Below are 6,199 nucleotides of genomic sequence, written 5' to 3'. Positions count from 1 at the left end.
TTAAGCACATCAGCAAAATGAAAAATAAACTCACAATGACACATCTCTACATAAAGCCAGATGGCCAAAATTAAAAGGAAAATTATATATATATATATATATATATATATATATATATATATGCTGGCAAGGATATGAAACAAAATCTTATACGTTGTTGTTGGGAATGTAAAATGGTACCTCTACTTTGGGAAATGATCTGGCATTAAAAACAAAATCTAAGTATACATTTTCTGTGACCCAGAAATACCACTTTTAGGCATTTACCCAAGAGGAATAAAAACCCGTGCCCACAAAAATAGCTGTTCATAGCAGCTTTATCCATAATAATCAAAAATTGAACACACCCAGATGCCTATCAATAGATTATCAACTGTGATATATTCACACAATGGAAAATTACAGCAAAAAAGGAACACATTGCTTATTCAGTCAGCAATGTTGATGAATCTCAAAAAAAAATATGCTGGGTGGAAGTACATACATTGTGGTTCCATTTACATGAAGTTCTAGAATAGGTGAAATTAATCCACAGCAGAAGAAAATTTAAAACATCACTTGTCTTTTTGGAACAATGGCAAGGATTGATTCAGAAGGGGTATAAGAGACTTTATGGGGTGCAAAGTAATGTTTTATATCTTGATCAGGGTCTGGTTACATTGGTCTTTGCTTTTACCAAAAATCAGCTAATACACTCTCAAGATTCATGAATTTCAGTGCATGTAAATTTTACCTCCATAGGAAAGGAAACAACTGTAAACAATTAGTGAACTCTAGTTAATGATATGTTTGTTCAGGGGGAATTGTACTTATGTCATTTATTTTCAAATGCATCAAACAAATGAGATAAATTGATGAATAGGTAGAAGATAGATATGATAAAAAGAAATGTTCTGAAAGAATCTAAATTGTGGCTATACAAGTATTAACTCTGATATGTGTTTCAACTTTAATGTTTTTTTGAATATTTTCATAATATAATGTTAGGAAAAAAACATAAGGAAAAATGTCTTCTGCTACTACCAAGAATAACAATGGTTTCACAGAGTGACTTTGACATCACCAATAGAGGGTGACTCTAAAATACATTACTCATCACTGTTATACTTTTAAAAACTATGATGAGGCTATACAATTATATAATTCCCATATAACTTCTTGTTTCAAATATATGAAGATTTAGTCATCATGTGCCATTTATCATAAGGATAGAAGGAAAAAACTTGGCATTTGCTAGCAATTGCATTTGAATCTAATTGATTTGTTTCCAAGTGATTAATTTGAGTGTTATTGTCAGCACATGGAGGTCTATTCTAATGCACTCAGGTCTTCATTTACTTTGAGTCTCAATTTTCCTTCTGTAAAAGAATAAGGCAGTTCAGCTCAACTAAATTTTTGACTAGTAGTATTCCAGGCACAGTGTTAAGTGTGACTAGATAAAATTTATGGAATGTGATCTTTCCCTTCACAGAGTTCACAGGCTAATAGAAAAATAAACATATGATCTGTTGACCATCAATAGGTAGCAGTAAGTGCCATGGGAAAACAGCCTGGAAGAGGGACAATATCACTCTGGCTGCATGTAGACAAAGGATCATGGAAGTTTCTCTTGGATTCATGTCTGAGCTGGATCTAAATGAAAAGGGGTTAGCCTTATACAAGATGACCAAGGTGAAGAGGGTTTCACTGAAAAGTTTCTGGGGACTGTTGGTGAGGACTGAGTGTCAGGAAGATGATGAAGTTGGATGTCTCTTCCACATGTATCTCTATGAAAGTGAATTTTTACCTGTCCTTCCAGCCCTACCTACAAAGGCATAAATTGGCTTTAGCTAAAAATGGATCAAGAAATAGAATCTGCACCTTAGTCTATGATGTGGTTCATGTGATATATGAGCTTCTGAAGCAGCCCTGAGGTTATTAGCAAAACATTTCTCCAACATTAGGTAAGGAAATGGTCAGGAACATTTATCCACCACAATAGTTGTGTAATTAACTGCTATCAGAGGCTGGAACATCAGCAGTTCAACAGTGAATCAAGCAGCAATAACAGAAGTTACAGCTGAGGTAGCAATTACCTACTGTATACTGATCACCAGTGGGAAAATATGTGTTGCACTTAGTGTTTTAAAAAATACTGTCCCAATCGTTACATTCCTATGAAATCAACAATAACCTTGCACATTTTTTATTTCCATTTTAGAGGAAAATAATTAAAACTCAAAAAAGGCAAAATAATTTTCTGAAGTTCCCATAACTAGCAAATATCATCTAAAGTTGTGTGGTTTGACTTCAAAACTTTTTCCATCCTGAAAAGCAGTAGGATCCCCAACTTAGCTGATTATCAAAATCACCAGGAAGCCTTCAAAAAAAAAATTCTGCTTTCCTATATACCTATAAACACAATGAACAACTGGAATCTGAAATTAAAATCACAATAACACATTAGTACCCCTAAAATAATACAGATATAATAAAAAAAAACATGTACAAAATCTATGGGATAAAAACTATATAACTTATGAAAGAAGTAAGTAAATGGAGAGATATCCTATGCTCATGGATAAGAAAGGAAGACTCAATATTGTCAAGATGTCAGTTCTTCTCAATTTGATCTATACAGTCAATATAATTCCAGTCAAAATCCCAGAAGTTATTTTTGGGGATGTTGAGAAACTGATTCTCAAGTTTATATGGAGAGGCAAAAGACCCAGAAAAGCCAACACAATATTGCAGGAGAGAAACAAAGTTGGAGGACCTACACTACTCAACTTTATGACTTACTATAAAGCTACAGCAATGAGACCAAATGGTATTGGTGAAAGAATAGATAAATACATTAATAGAAAAGAATAGGGAGCCCAGAAAAAGACCTACATAAATGTAATCAACTGATAACTGATCTTTGACAAAGGAGTAAAGGCAATGTAATTAAGCAAAGGTAGTCTTTTCAACAAATGGTCCTTGAACACGCTCCCCCCCCCCCACACACACACATGAATGTAGTCACAGACCTTACACTCTTCACAGAAATTAGCACAAAATGGATCCCAGGCCTATATGTAAAATACACAACTATAAAAGTCCTAGAAGATAACAGGGGAAATTTAGATAACCTTGGCTATGAAGATGACTTTTTTATATACAACATCAAAGACACAATCCATGAAATATATAATTGATAAGCTGTACTTTATTAAATTAAAATTTTCTGCCCTGCAAAACACATTGTCTAGACAATTAAAAAAAACCACAGACTGGAAGAAAATTTTTATGAATACATAGGTAATACAGATACAGAGAACTCTTAAAAACCAACAAAAGATACAGAGAACTCTTAAAATCCAACAACAAGAAAATAACATTTAAAAATGGGCTAAAAGTCTTAAACAACACCTTATAAAGGAAGATATACAGATGGAAAATGAGAATATGAAAAGATTATCTGTGTCATATGTATCAAGTAAATGCAAATTAAAATAAAAATATAATAGTACACATCTATTAGAAGGGCTAGACTTCAGAACACTGACAACACCAAATGCTGCTGGGAGTGTGGAGCAATAGGAACTCTCATTCATTGCTGATTGGAGTAAAAATTGGTATAGACATTTTGGAAGATAGTTTGACAGTTTCTTACAAAACTGAACATACTCTTATCATGTGATCCTGCACTCATGCCCCTTGGTATTTACCCAAAGGAGTTGAAAACTTATGTCTACACAGAAAACTGCACATAGATGTTCAGAGCAGCTTTACTCATAATTGCCCAAACTTGGAAGTAAAGAAGATGTTCTTCAGTAGGTTGATGGATAAAAAAAAAAAAACCTGATACAACCAGACAATGGAATATTATTTAGCACTAAAAAGTAATGAGCTATCAAGCTATTGAAAGGATAGAGGAAACATAAATGCACATTACTAAGTGAATGAAGCCAACTTGACAAGGCTACATACCATTTGATTTCAACTGTATGGCATTCTAAAAAAGCAAAACTATGAAGACAGCAAAAAGATTACTGGTTGCCACATGTTAGTGAGGAAGGAATGAACCAGTAGAGTACAGATCATTTTTAGGGAAGTGAAACTACTCTGTATGACACTATAATGGTGGATACATGTCATTGTGCATTTATCCAAACCCATAGAAAGAACACCAAGAGTGAAATCTAACATAAACAATTGACCGTTGGTGATAATTATGTGTCAGTATAGGCCCATCTATTGTAACAAATGTATCACTGGGTTGTGGTAGTGCTGAGGATGGTATTGATAACAGTGGAAGGTATACATATCAGGGAGGGAGTATTTGGGAAATACCTTCTATTCAATTTTTCTGTGAACCTAAGATACTCTTAAAAAATAGTCTATTTAAAAAGAAATTTTTGAACTCTTACCCAAGATTTACTGAATCATAATTTTTGCTGTGGGGCCCTAGGATACACAGTTGTTAAAGTACTCTGTGACTGTTGATGATCACCCTGGTTTGCAAATGACAGGGCAAAATTATAATTGAAGCTGAATGTAATCAATTAGAAATTATGAAAGGTTCAAGTAAAAATTGTATGAGGAAACTGAGACATGATGAAGGATAATGGCTTAAAGAAAATGGATCCCTCAAAATCTCATTATGCATTGTCATTCATATCTGAGTGATGTTCAATGTGTGTATACCAAGTGATGTCCTTCTCAAATTACCAATGTTACAAAAACAAAAGAAAAAGAAATAGAGATGATGTTTGACACTGTTGTTTCATGGACCATACTTTGAGTAGAAAGGTCATAGACTATAAACTCAATGAGGACAGGGCTGTCTTCATTTCAGGCTATTCACCTCACACCTTTCATAATTCCTAGCACAGAGCAGGTCCTGACATTGTGTTTCTTGAATGTATAAATCTCCCCTTCCTCCAATAACAATACCCCAGTCTTATCAAAGCCTTTTTGTTTCTTTTCTCTAAAATCTGTGTGCGTAGATATGACATGTCTTTGCCAGTATTTATAATAGTATATTCAAGTAGAGCTTTTGCTTGTTTGTTCCTGCTTTCCTTTCACTAATGATAAATTGCTTGAGGGCAGGGACTATATAATTTTCCACATGCTTCTTAGTACTCAGAACAGTGCTTGGAACATAAAAGGCGCTTAGGAAATTTCTGTTAAATAAATAAAAGATTTGGAAAGGCAAAACCTTCTTTTTTTATTGTCCAAAGCTGAAGTTGAACTTCCATTGCCATGTACTTCACATATTCTTAGAAGAGCAGAAGAAGAGGTGCATATTAAAGACAAAAGAGGAGTGGGTGTCTGGAGCAGACATCCTACAGCAGAAAATCACAAGCAGCATCCTGATCAGATCAGAAGCAGGAGCTCAAAGGGCTCAGCAAATGAGGAAATGTCTCCACAGAAGTGGACTCAATACATCAGCAATTGTTATTTTCAACTGGTGCTTTCTGTCATGAAAGCTGCTCTGCCAGGTCAGAATTGTTTTGGCCACCTTCAAGGTCATGGTACCTTCCCAGATCTGGCACTGAATCTAGAAGCTGGCAAATCTGGCTTCTTAAAGTGGATTAGGTGGGCCCCACAGAGAGCTTTGTGTCCTGGCTGCCTTCCTGATTCTTGTAGCTGAAAGCCATGGTGATGTTTCTCTGAGGACAGCCACCTCTTTTGTCCCTCTTTGGATTTGAGTCTAGCCCTCAGGACCTTAGCCTTGTGCACTGTTTCAAACACTGTCACTGCCCACATATGCCCTGCTACAACCACAAGATTTTTATCATTTTGACCTGAAGTGTATTCTGGTAGGAAAGACAGAAGTCACCCTGTGGCCTAAGTCCAGAATCAGAAATTCACTTATGCATAACTGTCAAATACAAAATCAAGAATGAATGAATGAATTTCTATTGAAAAGCACTTGAGGGGCGCCTGGGTGGCTCAGTCAGTTAAGCATTAGACTTCAGCTCAGGTCATGATCCTGCGGTCTGTGGGTTTAAGCCTGGCATCAGGCTCTGTGCTGACAGCTCAGAGCCTGGAACCTGCTTCAGATTCTGTGTCTCCCTCTCTCTGCCCCACATCAGCTCATATTCTGTCTCTCTCATTCTCAAAAATAAATAAACATTAAAAAAACTTAAAAAAAAGAAAGCACTTGAGTAATAATATGAAATTTCATCTATGTTTTCCTTCTATCAGTTCCTTAAAATTGCTTAAATTC

Source organism: Prionailurus bengalensis, chromosome A3 (assembly GCF_016509475.1).
Source record: "Prionailurus bengalensis isolate Pbe53 chromosome A3, Fcat_Pben_1.1_paternal_pri, whole genome shotgun sequence".
Classification (NCBI taxonomy): domain Eukaryota; kingdom Metazoa; phylum Chordata; class Mammalia; order Carnivora; family Felidae; genus Prionailurus; species Prionailurus bengalensis.
This window is presented reverse-complemented; position numbering follows the sequence as displayed.